Consider the following 17,064-nt stretch of genomic DNA (forward strand, 5'->3'; position numbering starts at 1 on the left):
TGTAATGTATTTTTCGTTCTATGTCGGACCCCAGCAAGACTAGCTGTCACCTTTAGCGTCGGCTAACGGGGATCCTAATAAATCAAATCAATTAGGTTAATATTGTGGAGTTACTACAATGTTGTTGATCCATCCTCAGTTTTCTCCTATCACAGTCATTAAACTCAGTAACTGTTTTGCAGTCACCATTGGACTCATGGTGAAATCCCTGAGCAGTTAGGAAGAACGCCTGTTTCTTTGTAGTGACTGGGTGTATTGATATACCATCCAAAGTGTAATGAATAACTTTACCCTGCTTTTCTTACATATCTACCAGTAGGTGCCCTTCTTTGTGAGGCATTAGAAAACCTCCCTGGTCTTTGTGGTTGAATGTGTGTTTGAAATTCCCTGCTCGAAGCTTCCCAAGTGGCGCAGCGGTCTAAAGCACTACATCGCAGTGTTATGGGGTTTTATTTGACTAATCGCACTCTAGCGACTCCTTGTGGCAGGCCAGGCACCTGGAGGCTGACTTCAGTCATCAGTTGAACAGTGTTTCCTCCGACACATTGGTGCAGCTGGCTTCTGGGTTAAGCGAATGGATCTTAAGAAGTGCGGCTTGGCGGGTCATTGGGGAGTTGCAGCGATGAGACTGGATCACAATTGGATATCATGAAATTGGGAAGAAAAAGGGGGTAAAAAAACAACCTTATAGATAATTGTATGTGTGGGGTGCAGAGATGAGGTAATCATTTAAAAACACTATTATTGCACACAGAGTGAGTCCAAGCAACTTGTTAAGCAAATGTGTATTCCTGAACTTATCTAGGCTTGCCACAACAAAGGGGTTAAATACTTGTTTTACTCAAAACATTTCAGCTTCAAATGTTTTATTCATTTGTAAAGATTTCGAAAAACTGAATTTCACTTTGACATTATGGGGTTTTGTTTGTAGGCCAGTGACCAACAATATAAACTTAATCCAGTTTAAATTCAGGCTGTAACACAACGAAATGTGGAAACATTCAAGGGGTGTGAAAACTTTCTCAAGGCACTGTATATTTAAATTTTGAACACAGCACCCAAAGATGTTTTGTTACTACAAACATTTGAGCTGAGCACGCCAATTTTTATTTCTATGAATATACAACCTCCCATTAGTCTTTATACACTTTTATAAAAGGGTAAAACAAAAAAATATATATTTCTGATGTGTCATATAAAATACATTTAATTTGTTTTTGTTTTGTATGCTTCCCAGTGGGCAAAACAGGCAGAACTAGTGGAAATCTGGTTCTAATGACATCATTGATTAACAAGTATTGGCCACTGGGTTTTGTTGAAACGGGGTTTTAAGCCAACAAAATATTCAAGCTAAATCCAATTAGTCAACAAACTGCCGTTGTCAAGAATATTCAATGTAATTTCTAAAATGAACATGATTATACCAATTTGATATTATAAAATTGCTTACATTAAATTAAGGTGAGAGGTACAAATTGCTTTATTTGCTGTTCATAGCCTTCGTTCTAATACAGCTTGACATACCCATAATGCAACTCAAAATCTTCACAGGAACTCAAGCAGAGAACTACTTACAGAATGGGTTGCTGCTTGAAACCCTCACAAACCCACCTTGGCAATGACCTAGGTTCAATACATAAACACATATTCAATCAGTACCATGCTCTAGTCTGTTTAATAATCACAGACCAAATGTACATACATCTGGGTTTCAGCAGAGGAAACAGTGTGGTGACCTTGTTGTTATCTCCTTGACCTAGAGAGTACTTGGACATATCAGACACTCTCAGCTCTTCGGTTTGATAGGAGGCCTTGGTGGAACAGAGACCTTGAGTGACTGATTAATGGACTGGACGGCAGAGCGGCAGTCAGGGGGCCAGATTACAGAAATACTGTCTCTCATCTGGGGACGCCGCCTCCTTCTGTGCTGCCACGCTGCGAACAGAAACATCCAGAAGCTTCTGTGCCAATCCCCCTCTCCCGCGATTCTCCTCTCTACCCTGGAATTCCAGACGTTGGGGAAATTAATGTTCGGATCGAGGAGGGTAAGGCAAAGCGCTTGCCAAGCCATCTGAGATCGTCTCTCTTTTTTTCTATTTTGTTTGCACCCGTGAAATGCTGCCGGTTCCTAGCCTGGAGTTTTTAGTCTCCCCGTCAAATCCCTGCAGTCTTTATGGATTCTCCAGATCTCATTACAGTCAATGATGCTGCAAAGACTTTCAGATCAAAGTGAAAGACTTTAGCTCTGCAGGAAGCAAAGGGGGCAACAACAAAAAAACAGCCACAGCGAGCCAACAGCAAGTGGGAACCATCCAGGAAACACAAGTTGGGAATAGGCGATAAATAAACAGCGGTCAACAAAGTTTGCATCAACAACCTCGCATGTATACATTCAAAGCATTGTGTTCATCATAAATCCAATGGCCCTAGTATTAACATATTCATAATTTGACGGTAGATACTGATTTCCAAGTCTGAGGAGCTTACAGGCCAGAATGTGAGGAGCTGAATGTATGGAACGGGACTCATTGGCCTGACCTTGAATAAATTGGCCAGGGGGAGTAAAAGGCTTGCTAGCGTCAATGTGACAGATCTGTGTGTCCTAATGAAAATGAATGGTTGTTGGTGGGCTAGTTCAGTGGAGAACTGATGAACTCTCAGTGATCGATCCTGCAGTGAGCGTGGCATTATGCTCGACACCACTGTACACTGTATCTGTCACAGAGAAGTGCTGAGCAGGAGCCTTTCGGCCTCTCACTGATTATGGAATGAGTTGGGGCTCAGAGCAACAATGTGCACTTCCTAAGTAGGATTATTAGTAAATAATGACTTTGATCTGGTTTGGAACTTTTTTCCAATTCTAACTACACAGCCACAGCTTCCTGTCATTCGTTCATAAGGAGCTGTCCCAAAAACACCTTGGAAACACTTTTTCTTAGCCTAGATGGTTTGATCTCATTATACCTCCTTGTAAATTCTTTCAGAGTTAAAGAAATCTGTCGATGTCGTAAAAGCTATGCAAAGCACTTTCTGATTAAGTGTTAGGAACTTAGTGCCAGACACGCTGTAAGTGCATCAAAGTGAGCCTTGCCAGAAAGGCTATGTGAATGTCAAAAGTTAACTATTATTCCAGATAATTTGGGAGAATTCTTCACCTGAGAGTAATAGTTTAACTTTGGTGTTTTTAAGTGTCTTTTTGGAGTCTGGTAGACAGCAATTTGTCATCAAATTGGGAGTATCGTCTCTCTGTCTTCTCATTTCAAACCTGGGACACTAAAAATCTATGAAACGGGACACGACTGAATTAGCCAATCCTAGTTCTTCATTCCTATAGCTGGAAACCATGGTCCATTCACAGGGACGACACAAACGGTAATCCCCTCCATAACAGACAGCAGTGCAATTCACATAATTATACGTAATTAATGATATCAGCAGACTGTAACAGATGGGGGTTTTATTTGTCCACGGGAGAAACTGAAAGCCAAAGGCCTGCACCCAGATCCAATCCAAACATCTGAGTGTTGTCCAAGTTCAAGTCCATTTAGGCTGAGAGCAAATACCATAGAGAAGGGAATGTTTAGTATATTGGTAGTAAGGTTTATAGTCATTCCCCACATGTGCAAGAAAGAGCTTATTTACATCAGTCAGTTAAGTGGTCATACAATATCAAGTTTAAAGGGGGATCCACTTCTCACAGTCAGCTGGTGAAACGTTGGAGGAGGCTCATGTGGGAGCCATGTTAAGACCAGCTGAGGGGAGTGTTGTCCTGGGGCCATACAAGTGGTTAGAACTAACTAGGTGTGTTACATGGAATCCTTCTCCTCATCCCATTATTACAAGCCTTTGTTTTGATTCTCTTTTGTTGGGCCCCTGGCTGGCCCCCCTCAGGGGCCCAACAAAAAAAAGAGGAAAGGGGGGTACTTCTTCAACCACCCACCACCTACCAATGACAAGATCCCTCTCTTCCCCCTCTCCCTTCCATCCCTCAGTCAGATCCCTCTGCTTTCTCTCTCCCTCGATCCTTCCATCCAAACCCCCATTGCACTCAGCATCTGCTTGGAGAATGAATAAATGAGAGCCTCTCCGGCTCCCTTCCCCTGACTGACAGAGGCCTGTCTTAATTGTAGCTGAAAGCCGGCTTTCTCTCTGCTAATTAGCAGATCGCGCTGTTAAATGATTTAAAAAGTCGGGGCTTATACAGGCCTGCCTATCATCACTTATTCACGTGTAGCGCGGCACTTTGTGCGAACACGGCGCCCGAGGTAAATTAATTTACTCCAATTAGCAGGCCTTGTCAGTGCGCATCACTGTCTCACTTAAGACACGCTTTTAAAAAGTAATGGACTTATTTTGTCCTCTGGTTTAGTTACATCCAATTTCCACTGGAGGGGAACGGGGCGAACACAACTGGCCACAGGAAACAGGACGCCCTCTCCCCCCACTCCTTTCCTCCAGGATGCAGCAAGGGTGCACATTGGGATCATGGCGAAGCCTTGTTCCCTGTTAAGGTGGGCGGAAGAATCTCCTCTCTCCTCTCCCCTCTTGTTGTTGTTTTCTCCACAGGAAGTCCACGAAGAGTTCCTGACAAAGGAACAATGAGGAATGCATGACACTTTATGGACCCCATAAACATTCATAAACGCTTGGGTTGGCATGTCACATTACAGTCTATGATAACTTGCACTTTTAGACATAAGCATACGCAATTATTCATGAATGTCTGCAGTCTTATCAATCTGCTATACAGTGCTCATCAACGTACTATCTTTGGGATTGGCAAGGCACATAATTTGCAGTTTACACCTCAAACTGGGTCCGAATTCAATCCATTGATGTAATATGATGCTAGCTGTGTCTGCTAATGACATCTGACAGGTAAAAGCCAAGTTACATTCAACCTGTATCGTAAGAGAGAGAAAGTGCACAACCCTCCACTGGCGTTAACAGGGAAGCCAAAGCATTGAAAGACAATGTGTGCCAAGTCCCAACTAACATTGATCCAGAAGGAATTAGACAAAGGCAGTGAAACAGGACAGGTTTGCTGAACTCCTTCCAAATTATGATGTCAGACCTGCAAATTCACAAAGCTTTCCCGCAGTTTGGAGTTATTTATGATTCCGACCAAATGAATATTTCTACTCAGGAATATTGTTTATAGGGCCTGTGGGCTTTCCTTGCATGCACTGTGGCATGCTTATCATGGGTGGAATTGTTGCTTGTTCTATTACTATCTGACAATATTAGAATTCGTGCATGTTGTAAGAGACCTATTACAATTAGACTACAGTACTATTGGCATCAGTGTCAGTATTATTTATGTTGTAGTAATAGTAGTCGAACTGTAGCATTAGTTGCATTAAAACCACTATACATAAATACATTCTCTGTGGTTAAATAAACATGCGTATTGTACTTGAAATTAAAGTGAATAGCTCCCACATTTGGTAGCCATGGCTCAAAACTCACCACACAACTTTTGCAACCCTTTAGGTCCTCATAAAAGTATGCTGCCCTTTGTCCACCAACGGACCTCTCACAGCATCCAGCCTTGGTTTGCAGATGGGAGCTCTTCAGCTGTGGAAGGAAGCATATTTCAGTTGAGGTAAGCAGAAAACCGTGTCAATCTGATCTGTGATCAGGAATGAGATAGAGAACTGAGTAAATTACATCATAAGTGGCTGCAGCTGGAGGAAGGTTTCAGTTACTGACAACAGAGATTTCATATATCAATAACCATGTACTCTCAGCAGTGTGGGATAATGTGGAAAACAGTTCGAGTGGAGGTCAGCATCAGATATGATTTTAAAGTAATTTAATCCATAATGATCTACAAGGACCGATGACAGATTTCCTGGTATGCCACCTCCATGAGAATTCCATAGGCTTATTTAGTATTCTATTGAACATCTGGATTATATTCATATATAGTATGGGGATGTATAGCATTATACATGACAGGTATAGTATGTTCAAATATAGTTCATATCATATGAATGTAAACTAGGAATTTTCTTTATTTTTAGAGGCTTCACATTCACCACATTTAATATCCAAGCAGTCCTGCTTATTTAACGAGATTACCAAGGATAATATTGTATATCAAATCCAATCTTTGCCAACATCTTTTCGGCTATTTTCAGCGCTCTCCAAGGTTCTGAAAAACCACCAGTCTTATCTGAAAGATCTAGGAAACTGTGACATTTTCCTACTTGTGGTCGTATAGTCTCTTCACACTTGAAAGGCAATACAATAATCTAGTATTAGCCATTTCTATTAAAATTTCAGTTTCTAATTGGCACCTACAAGTAGGGCTGTTACGGTGACCGTATTACCACCATACCGGCAGTCACGAGTCATGACCACAGTCAAATCCCATGTGACCGTTTAGTCACCGTAATTAGGCTTCTCCAAGCTCTGATGCTGCTGATGGTCACCAGTAGCCTACCAAACTTACTAGCTGCCTGGTACTCAAGCACTCTATTGTCCCTCTAATCATTCTGACATCAATACTTTTTTGTGTTGTTGACTTTTTCAAATCATAGCTCCACACCTCATGTAGCCTAGCCCAAACACCTAGGTTTGTATCACAACTAAAGCTGCCAAATAACTCCTTAAAATTAAGCACATGAATCCACTTTACAACCGGTGTAGAGCCTACTGTGACTGGTATACATAGGCAGCGCATGAGTTTCAAAATTGGGGAAGATACATTTTCACCATAAAAATGCACCTTAACAATAAGTCATTACATGCATAATTGCATTTGTGTTCACTTTTGAGAATGGTGTTTTCCCAATAATTGACTGCATTTTGGATTGACTGCACTTATAGCCTAATGCCGTGTCGCATTGTTGAGCTTATAACGGGAAGAAATAACCTAATAGTATCTCAACATTTTAAGCTAAACGTTCTGATCGTTGTATCAGCCTCACTGCTTTTAAAATGTTCTTTAATGCGAGTGGTTGTACTAATTTGGGATCTATCACATCCTATCGCAAAGAAGGACAAGTTGACAAAATAGAATAGGTCAGCTATTGAACTTTTGGGGACAGTAGATTGACATAGGCTAGTGCTTTTTCAGTTTGTTAGGCCTACTCATCTTGTTGGCTGATGAAAAGTTGGAACCTTCAAATTTGATAAGAAGGATAAGCGCAGTTACGTCCCAGATGTGTCTGTCTTCACCTGTAACCTACTTCGGAGCTGACATAGATGCCTGTGAGAAGAACCCGATCATGTGACGAGCATTGGCTAACAAGAATGTAAATATCTAAGAGAGCCATGTGAGTGAGAGTTGCTTCGGAACACGCAGCCAGGAGAAGGGAATTTTAATTATTATATTCAGTCCAAGGGCACAACGGCCACTTGTCGCAAAAGGCTTGGATTTTTTTTAGGGGGCATTATGGAAACACTAGGGGGATGCCACAGGGACGTTCAAGACATTATCAAGCGCTTGTCAAATTTGTGAATGAGAGACTGATGAAGTGTGTGCAGCCTGTGCAAGAAACAAAGCAGAGCTCATGCCTTTCATGTAACTTCTTTCAAATGATCATCAGAGTCACATCATGCAGCCTTAGAATGTATACAAAATCTAAACATATAGCCCAACATTTGTATCACAACTAAAGTTGCATAAATAACTCTGAATTAAGCATGTAGGAGGACCTGTTTCTTTGTTAACCCCAGAAAACGTTTAGAGAAAACAGCCTTTCTATTTTGTTCAATTGTATTCTTCATACTATAAAATAATGCCACGGAAATCTAAGCAAATCTTTTTTATTTAACTAGGCAAGTCAGTTAAGAACAAATTCTTATTTACAATGACGGCCTACCCCGGCCGATGCTGGGCCAATTGTGCGCCGCACTATGGGACTCCCAATCATGGCAAGACGTGATGCAGGCTGGATTCAAACCAGGGACACCTCTTGCATTGAGATGCAATGACTTAGACCGCTGCCCCACTCGGGATACATTAACTAGTGTAGCCCACAGCCAAATGGCACAGCCAGATCAGGGTATGCTATTCTGTTCTTCTGAAATAGACTGCATTTTCTTCATAACATGTTTCTTTAGACCTGTCTAAAATAAATAATGGATTTATTGTGATGGTGTAGGCTAAATTTTATGGATTTATTAGACTTTTTAAAATGTACAGTGCATTGGAAACTATTCAGGCCCTTTCATTATCCACATTTTGTTACGTTACAGCCTTATTCTAAAATGTATTACATTTATTTACACATCAATCTACACATACGACTGACATACCCCATAACAACAAAAGCGAAAACAGGTTTTTAGAAATGCTTATAAAAATATGATTTGGAAAGGCACACACCTGTCCATCGAAAGTCCCACAATTGACAGTGCATGTCAGAGCAAAAACCAAGCCATGAGGTCAAAGGAATTGTCCGTAGTGCTCCAAGACAGGATTCTGTAGAGGTGACCAAGAACCCGATGGTCAATTTAACAGAGCTCCAGAGTTCCTCTAAGGAGAGGGTAGAACCTTCCTGAAGGACAACCATCTCTGCAGCACTCCACCAATCAGGCCTTTATGGTACAGGTGCCAGATGGAAGCCACTCCTCAGTAAAAGGCACGACAGCCCGCTTGGAGGCACCTAACGGACTCTTAGACCATGAGAAACAAGATACGCTGGTCTGATGAAACCAAGCTCTTTTGCCTGAATGGCAAGCGTCACATCTGGAGGAAACCTGGCACCATCCCTACGGTGAAGCATGGTGGTGGCAGCATCATGCTGTGGGGATGTTTTTCAGCGGCAGGGACTGGGAGACTAGTCAGAATCAAGGGAAAGATAAACGCAGCAAAGTACAGAGAGATCCTTGATGAAAACCTGGTCCAGAGCGCTCAGGACCTCAGACTGGGGCGAAGGTTCACCTTCCAACAGGACAACGACCCTAAGCACAAAGCCAAGACAACACAGGAGTGGCTTCGGGACAAGTCTCCCAGCCAGAGTCCGGACTTGAACCTGATCGAACATCTCTGGAGAGACCTGAAAATAGCTGTGCAGTGACACTACCCATCCAACCTGACAGAGCATGAGAGGATCTGCAGAAAAGAATGGAAGAAACTCCCCGAATACAAGTGTGCCAAAATTGTGGCGTCATACCCAAGAAGACTTGAGGCTGTAATCGCTGCCTCAAGTAGAGTGAAGGGTCTGAATATTTATGTAAATGTGATATTTAAGTTTTTAATTTGTAATACATTGGCAAAAAATTCTAAGAAACAGTTCATGCTTAGTCATTATGGGGTATTTTGTGTTGATTGATGAGGGGGGGGGGAATCATAAATATTAGAATAAGGCTGTATCGTAAAAAAAATGCTGAAAAAGTCAAGGGGTCTGAATACTTTCCGAATGCACTGTAGATGTTTTAAAGGTCTGCATCGGTGGTTTGTCGGTTATGCGCGGAAGTCAGCATATGCTAAATGTGTTTCTGTTAATTAATGGTAAATTACTGTGAGGCCGGAAATTATTTGCTCGACAATCACAGGCTGACAAAATGTCATGACCACTACAGCCCTTCATACAAGGAGATGAGGACTGAAAGGCATGACGACGACTTGCTCCCTGACCTAATGCCAGATTCTCACACCCTCTTTAACAATCTCAATCTTGGCGACTCCTTGTGATGTGTGTCTTTAAGATACAGTTGTATCAGCATGTTATTATCACTAATTAACATGCTCTCATCATATCATATTCATCATATCGCCATTTCGTAATTCTCAATACTTTACTTGAAAAGTGTTGCTCGTACATTTATTCTACATGACCTGAAAAAGATCTACCTTGGATCAAAACATTACCACTTATTAAAGGTGCGGGTGTTTTGGTTTCTAAGGTTTTAAACAAAAGGGTCTCCACAAGAATAAGATATCTGCAGAGACTTCCAAGTAAGTGGGTTGCCCATTATAATAAGCATCAGTCGTATGCTTCCCACATGTTCAAATTGATGTTTCCAAGTCCATGCATTGTCGCCTTCTCTGTAAACCAGTCAGTTCTAATTACCCACGTCCCCCTGCAAAGTAGAACACGTTTAGAGTCCCACCGTAAACCGCATATGGTAATATGCTTTCAACACGGGTGTGCTATATAAATTGTGTTTGAGAAGAGAGGGTTTGCGGTTGCCTCGCCAGACCTTCGGGAAGGGGTGCTGCTGCGGTCGAATGTACGTTTACAGATGGGGCGGTGGGGGAGGGGGCGGGGGGGTCTTAAAACGGTGCCCTGAGAAAACTGTTTTCCCAGCTTGGAGTGGGAGAGCCTGAGTTAAGTGTAGGAAATGACACAAGCCGCCTTGCTTTTCCAGCGGCTCTGCCACATATGGCATCAATATGGCCTTGGAGCGTTGTGCTGCTGGGAGCGGGTCTGAACCCCAACGCCTCTGCCACCTCACCAATAGTCCTGATACAGCTCGGCCGCTCTAGTTTCATAGATTCTAGATGAATGCAGTGAACGTGGGAAGCGTTGATAATCATTGCAGACTATGCCAACCCCTGAGAGGATTCTCATGGATGTATATGAACAAAAGAAGAAGATATAGGGTAAAATGGTATTAGATGATGAGTTTCGGTGTGTGGGTCTATTCCGGTGTGGTTACTCACCTTTTACGACTTTACGGAATGTTTATTGCTTTGGTCACACTAAACCGGTGAACTCAAAGCTATAATCAGATCGTCATTGTCAAACTGTAACGTACAATAATACTTTATTTTTTTAAATATATTTTTTAATATGTTGTTATGACTAGAGACTGGCTTGGATTACACTACTTGTCTAGGCATAGTTCCTGTACTGAGACCCAAACCATACAGACAAGAAACTTGAGTCTCACTGACCAATCCTAGATGAGAATGTTCCAATATACTAATGATGAATAGCATTAAACCAGACATCCAAGAGCATCTCTTTGGCTGAATATTCATAAACACCTGCCTTTCCAGGGGAAGAGCGTTGGGTTTAACAATGTGGGAAAGCTGCTTCAAAGTGATGGGAAGAGGATATGATGGCATGCCTGTGTGTGTGGGATGTTAGAAGTAACAGGTTGTAAGAAAAGGTCTTGTAACAGCATTTGGGGATTTTCTTTTCCCACACGCAGAACTAAAAAAAACAACGATTGTTAGGAGGCAACACAATGCGCTTTGAAGTTCTTAGTTGAAGGCCTCCCCACACAAATCATCAAGATGTCCTTCACCAGCCATCAATGGGACTCGTAGGCACGAGTGCAATCTCCAGTTCTGGGATGATATGACTTCTGTCGAGAGGCCCATCTATCACGATGAAACGAATGCGTCTCATTACCGAGCATACAGTACATCCCAGCAAGGGCAATTTTGCTTCCTCAAAACGTGTGGGAGTTTTTAATATTGTGGAGTGGAGATTGTGTCATCGTGGGACCTTTTTGGCTTTTCATCAATCTGCCATTTTCCCCACACCCCCACCCTCAGTAAATGGAGGTGTACGAAGTAACATAACAAAACTCATTAGACTTTTTTTTTTGGTTTTCAGATCAGTTCTCGCCTCATGAGGAAATCCCACTTGACAGAGGAGATTTTTCCCTGGCGCTGTGTTATGAAAGCTTTGTGATTGTTATAAAAATCTCTTTCAAGTGATTCTTATGTAAGCTTTTTTCTCAAATGTAATATCAAAGTTAGCATTTGTTCAGTTGGCAGTAACTCGGTCAGGAGCTTTTGTTTTTCTGATGTTTTCACAAATCTCTTCAAATCAGTTCAAAAACCACACCGGCACAAATTCTTCTGTCGTGATCAGCAAATTAATATATTTTCATGATGTCAAAATACAGTAAGTTACAATATTACAAAATGTGCATTGATGTCGAACAAAATGTGCTAAAATGCTCCAACCCTCATTCCCCCTTGGCCCCATTGTGGTTTTAGTTAGAGGTTAGGGTTAGAGGTGGGGCTACAGTCTTTCAAAACTTAAGGATACATTCAAATACCATTCTCACATTGAAGACCCCAGGTCACTATGTCACCGTCAACATAAATGTCAACAAGACGGGGGCATCGAGTACCGACAACAGGAAGAGATAGCTTCCCATTGACAGACCGAGGACACAACTTCCAACTTTACTCCTCTTTGTATGATACTTTTCCTATCACCATGTGGTGGAAAATTGGCCCTCTAAAGAGAAGGATTATGATACCTTATAAAAAATGACCCGCATCTGGACAAAGGAAGATGGAGAGGGGCTACCGAGGAGGGGGTGGGGATTTCTTATCCTAAAAAACATCTGGAGAAGCAATCTGGTGCAAGTAAGCAGGCAGCGACTCATTGCCCACCCAATAAATAACAAAAGGAAAAGAATCACACACAATCTGCATTTTTTTGGGCCAGTTCTACAAGACCCTGAATTAGACTGAGCAGGAAAAAAGGGCTTTGTGAGAACATTGTGGTTGCCTCGACGCTCCCCAGGAAGTGTTCACATATGTGGGCACATTTTAGAATGTGTTTGATGCTTGTCACACATCAGTATGTGCCTTGTGTGTGCTAGCTTGAATGTGTTTGTGTACAGTATATGTGTGTGTATGTGTGATGTGTGTGAGTGTGAGTGTGAGTGTGAGTGTGAGTGTGAGTGTGAGTGTGAGTGTGTGTGTGTGTGTGTGTGTGTGTGTGTGTGTGTGTGTGTGTGTGTGTGTGTGTGTGTGTGTGTGTGTGTGTGTGTGTGACAATCGGTGCTGTTTAAGATGAGGGAGGAACGATATTTATTTTTTATGAGCATGGCCTTATTTCTATTACATCATATTGGATGACTGTCATTCATATTCCATTCACACAGCTCAATGTAACATTGATATGTTTAAGCTACTACATGATACTCGAATAGTCCCTATACACATCATGATGTTACTACAACCTAGCCAATGAATGAAAGGTCCAGGCTGTATCACAACTGGCCATGATTGGGAGTCCCATAGGGCGGCGGTGTTTTAGCTTGTCAGCAAGGGGATTCGATCCAGCAACCTTTCAGTTACTGGCCCAAAGCTTTAACCACTATGGGTGGACAACATGTTAGTTTATGCTGCAAGAGCTCTGATAGGTTGGAGGACATCTTTTGGAAGCTGTCATAATTACTGTGTAAGTCTATGGAAGGGGGTGAGAACCATGAGCCTCCTAGATTTTGTATTGGATTCAGTGTATCCAGAGGAGGACACAAGCTAGCTGTCCTCCGGCTACACCCTGGTGTTGAGGCTACTGTAGACCTTCATTGCAATACAGTGTGTTTTAATCAATTATTTGGTAACACGTGAATATCTTTAGTATAGTTTTATCTAAAAAGGATAACTTTTTAAATGTTTCACAAAAATAATCTTCTGAAATTCACTTAGGAGGATGGTCCTCCCCTTCCTCTGAGCAGCCTCCACTGGTGTGTGTGTGTGTGTGTGTGTGTGTGTGTGTGTGTGTGTGTGTGTGTGTGTGTGTGTGTGTGTGTGTGTGTGTGTGTGTGTGTGTGTGTGTGTGTGTGTGTGTCTATGTCTGTGTGTGTATGTTCCAGTTTACAACCGTGCCTCCTCGTTGCACTCTCATGTCGCCCCCCCAATGGGTCTCCTATCTTGGCTCGCTCCCCCATATTTCCTCTTGTCCACACCACAAAGTGGCCCGTCTCCCTGGGACGCTACAGCCGGCAACACATCTGAGAATAGAGGGATGCACCGCCATTGTGATAAAGCAAGCCGGCACACTGTCACCTTCTCCAGGGACACTCAAGTTCCTCTCTGAAGCAGACACTTGTTTGTGTTGTTTTTCCATGCAGATAGGGATTTAGGTAAACAGCATATTGCTTGCTTAGGTTGGCACCAAGATGGTTTGTTAATTATAATTTTCATGCCAAGCATACAATCATGTGGTAATTAGTGTTGGAGCTTAGAATTGTGATATGGCTCTGAATATAATGTATTTTTAGTTATCATTATTGCCAATATTATTAGAAGTAGAAGTAGTAGAATTAGGCCTAGTGGTAATATTAGTAGTGATAATATTAGTAGTTGTAATATAGTTATAAATTGCGTAGGCCTACGGATAGGAAAAAGACAGATTTCCACTAGCAATGTCCTGGCACACTTTAATCACTATTCAGCCCTTCCATCTTATTTGCATCTAAGTTGAGCAGTAACTCCCTGCTTCAGTCTTTCAGCTATACCTCAGCAGCATCTCCTCTCGTCATCTCCTCTCCCCAGCTGTGGTGAGTGTTACCAGTCACCAGTCACCAGGCCCCAGCGGTTGAGGAGAGAGATGGCAGATGGCATGGGCCTAGGGGGAATTCGGACAGGTTCACCTCTTGAGGTGAGGAGTTCCCAGGTGGAGCTGGCAGGGGGGAGAGGGGGAGACCTGGCGAGTGGTGGGCTCCCCTCTACATCTATCAGGGCAGGGTGTTAATGGGAGAGGGGAAGGGAGAGAACCCAGGGAGGGGGGAAGAGAGAGAGAACGAGACAGGAGAGGGAAGGAGGGAGGTGGCGCATATCACTAACAGTGACAAACGATCGGATTAAGTGAAGCACAGGTGAAAGAGAGCGCTGAAGAGGTAGGAGGGGAAGAGAGAAGTAGAAAGGAGGTGACATATTAGCGACGGTGATCAATAAAAAACAACAGGAGAGGGAAAGTCCAAGCGGAAAGTGGTGGAGCACCAAAAGAGGGTTCCTCAGGGTGCAATAGAAAGGAATATGGAGAGATCATGTGGTTTGCGGTGAGGGAATGTGCTCAAACTAAATCAGGGAAAAAATGCCATATGATTAGAAATTAGCACTAAATACCGTATTCTGAGCAGGTCTTTCCCCAAGAGTGACTATACCGCCCATTTCTCCAATCATCCTTCACTCTTCCTGCCGATCTGTCTCAGTCTGGGCTCCGACCTTACTCCGCAGAACATTACACATGCATAATGGGATCTCAGGGAGGTGGCTGAGGGAAAGAGGACGCGCTTCATACATATTTGATAAAACATGAGAGGGACCAAACGGAGGTCGCCAGGAGATAGCGAAGGCCATCAATATTGTATCAGACTTCCACATGTATTGTTCATAGAGGGACCGTCAAGGGACTTTGGGTCCTCTTTTTTTTCTTCCGAATTTAGGGAAGTTTGAAAAAAGTTTGAAGTCAGTGTTCTGTTGCTCTTTTCCCAACGCAAATAAATATTGTATTTTTTTGTATCTGAACTCCAACACTATTCGAAGTAGTAGTTGTACTGTGTGGTCAAGAAGGATTTGAAGTACGAGTGTGCCACCAAAACAAATCTAGGCCCCAATAAGTATGAAAATGATTTACATTGATCCAGACCATTGTTCTTAGGACACCCCCCAACATCTAAACAATTATTGCAGAGTAGTCGGTTTCTTCCATGCCCTGTGTTCCATTGTTTTAAACTATTCTCTATGCAAGCATTTAATACAGTAATATTTAGAAATAGTTGTAAAAGCATAATAGGTTTTATTATCAAGGGGGAAATACTGCCCCACTGTGTATCAAGCTATGAATAGAATATTACATTGCAAGACACCATGTATATCTTAATATTTTAATATTTTATTGGTCTTTGTAATAGTAATTTGCACAGTAACTAAAAACACAATTAAATATTGAAAAACTCATGTTGATAAATGTTGACAAATTATTAAATTCTGCATTTCTACATTTAATGCATTATAAATGATATCTGTAATATGCACAGTGCCTTGAGCTAGAACAACAAAAAGTGGCTAATCCAGTGCACTAACAAATGAGGCACATAGAGTTAAGTAAGATTCAATTCCAAATGAAATAGCCTTTGGGAAGATTATCATAACTATTTATTTTGTCTTCTGATCTGAATCTTACTAATATTCAGCTATTATTCGGCAACAAATCTTTATATCAACTAATTTCAGCAAACAGTAAAATTGTCCTTTTCTCTCTATGAATCAATGTAACAGTTATTATTTGCCCCTGTGTATCATACTCATGACACAGTTGTCCTATAGTCCAAGTATTGTTAAACTATTATGATGTGAAAGTTGTGATATTCATTAGTCATTTTTTATCTGTTTTCCTTACTCATACTTTAGTCTTCAGCGTAACAAATGTAGCACACAATTTATGCGGGGCCATGAAGGAATAAACGTTTTACCTGTCTCAGTTGTGGGTGTAGTATTGCAGTCAATTCCCTGTCATGTTCCTGAAAGGAATCGAAAGGCGCTCTATTTTATCTGCAGTACGTTCACCTGGTCCTTCTGGGTAATTGGAGTTTATTTTAGTTCCTCTCCGCTGAGAAATGAGAGTGCTCTGCCAAATGGAGACCATTTACACTAAATCTCTCCTTTCGCTGATTGTGAAAGATACACATGTATCACACAAGGTGCAGTGAAACCGGGAACCCTGGGGTAATAAGGTCTTTAAGAGGGCAGTATGCAGCTCTCTCACCTGGTTTAAATCAGCACACACATACACACACACACACACACACACACACACACACACACACACACACACACACACACACACGTTCACTCCCGCTCACACATGTCCACCCATGATCCCAGAAAGACACACACACACACACACACACACACACACACACACACACACACACACACACACCCACACACGTCTCTCTGACCATTATTGCACTGACAGCAGTTGAGCGATAAACCATCTCTACTCCACTGTTTACTGTAAATGTGATATATTGAATCAGTGAAATCTTGGATAGTTAGTTATAACACAAATATCTGACATAAATAGAATGTATGTTCAATGATAGGCAAAATCGAAACATTCTTCCAAAAAAGTGATGAAAGTGAGTCAATACAAAGTCCTGAATTTGCTTTGTTGAAATGGGTTGGTTAGTGTTCACACATTTGTTTTTGTCAAGTCACTGTAACAAATCTATATGTTACATATGTATGGGAAATGTAGGGGATATGTAGGGGAAAAATACAACTTCTTAGTCCCAATTGACTGTGTCTGTCTAGTTTTTTTTATCACACTGATAGTTTCATGACAGACATGTTAAAGCCAAATGTCTTCAACGGCATACTTGAAGAGTCTGAGAAAA

General features: G+C 41.9%; 1 long non-coding RNA gene across 1 annotated transcript; it reads right to left on the reverse strand.

Moving 5' to 3' along the window:
• Positions 1-923: 923 nt before the first annotated feature.
• On the reverse strand, positions 924-16,365 carry LOC118938697. The gene is made up of 3 exons (XR_005035932.1): positions 16,138-16,365; positions 5,470-5,577; positions 924-4,584 (listed from the first exon to the last, which is right to left on the reverse strand). It is a non-coding gene; the product is annotated as an uncharacterized LOC118938697 (long non-coding RNA).
• Positions 16,366-17,064: the final 699 nt, after the last annotated feature.

The sequence above is a fragment of the Oncorhynchus mykiss genome, chromosome 14 (assembly GCF_013265735.2).
Source record: "Oncorhynchus mykiss isolate Arlee chromosome 14, USDA_OmykA_1.1, whole genome shotgun sequence".
Lineage (NCBI taxonomy): Eukaryota > Metazoa > Chordata > Actinopteri > Salmoniformes > Salmonidae > Oncorhynchus > Oncorhynchus mykiss.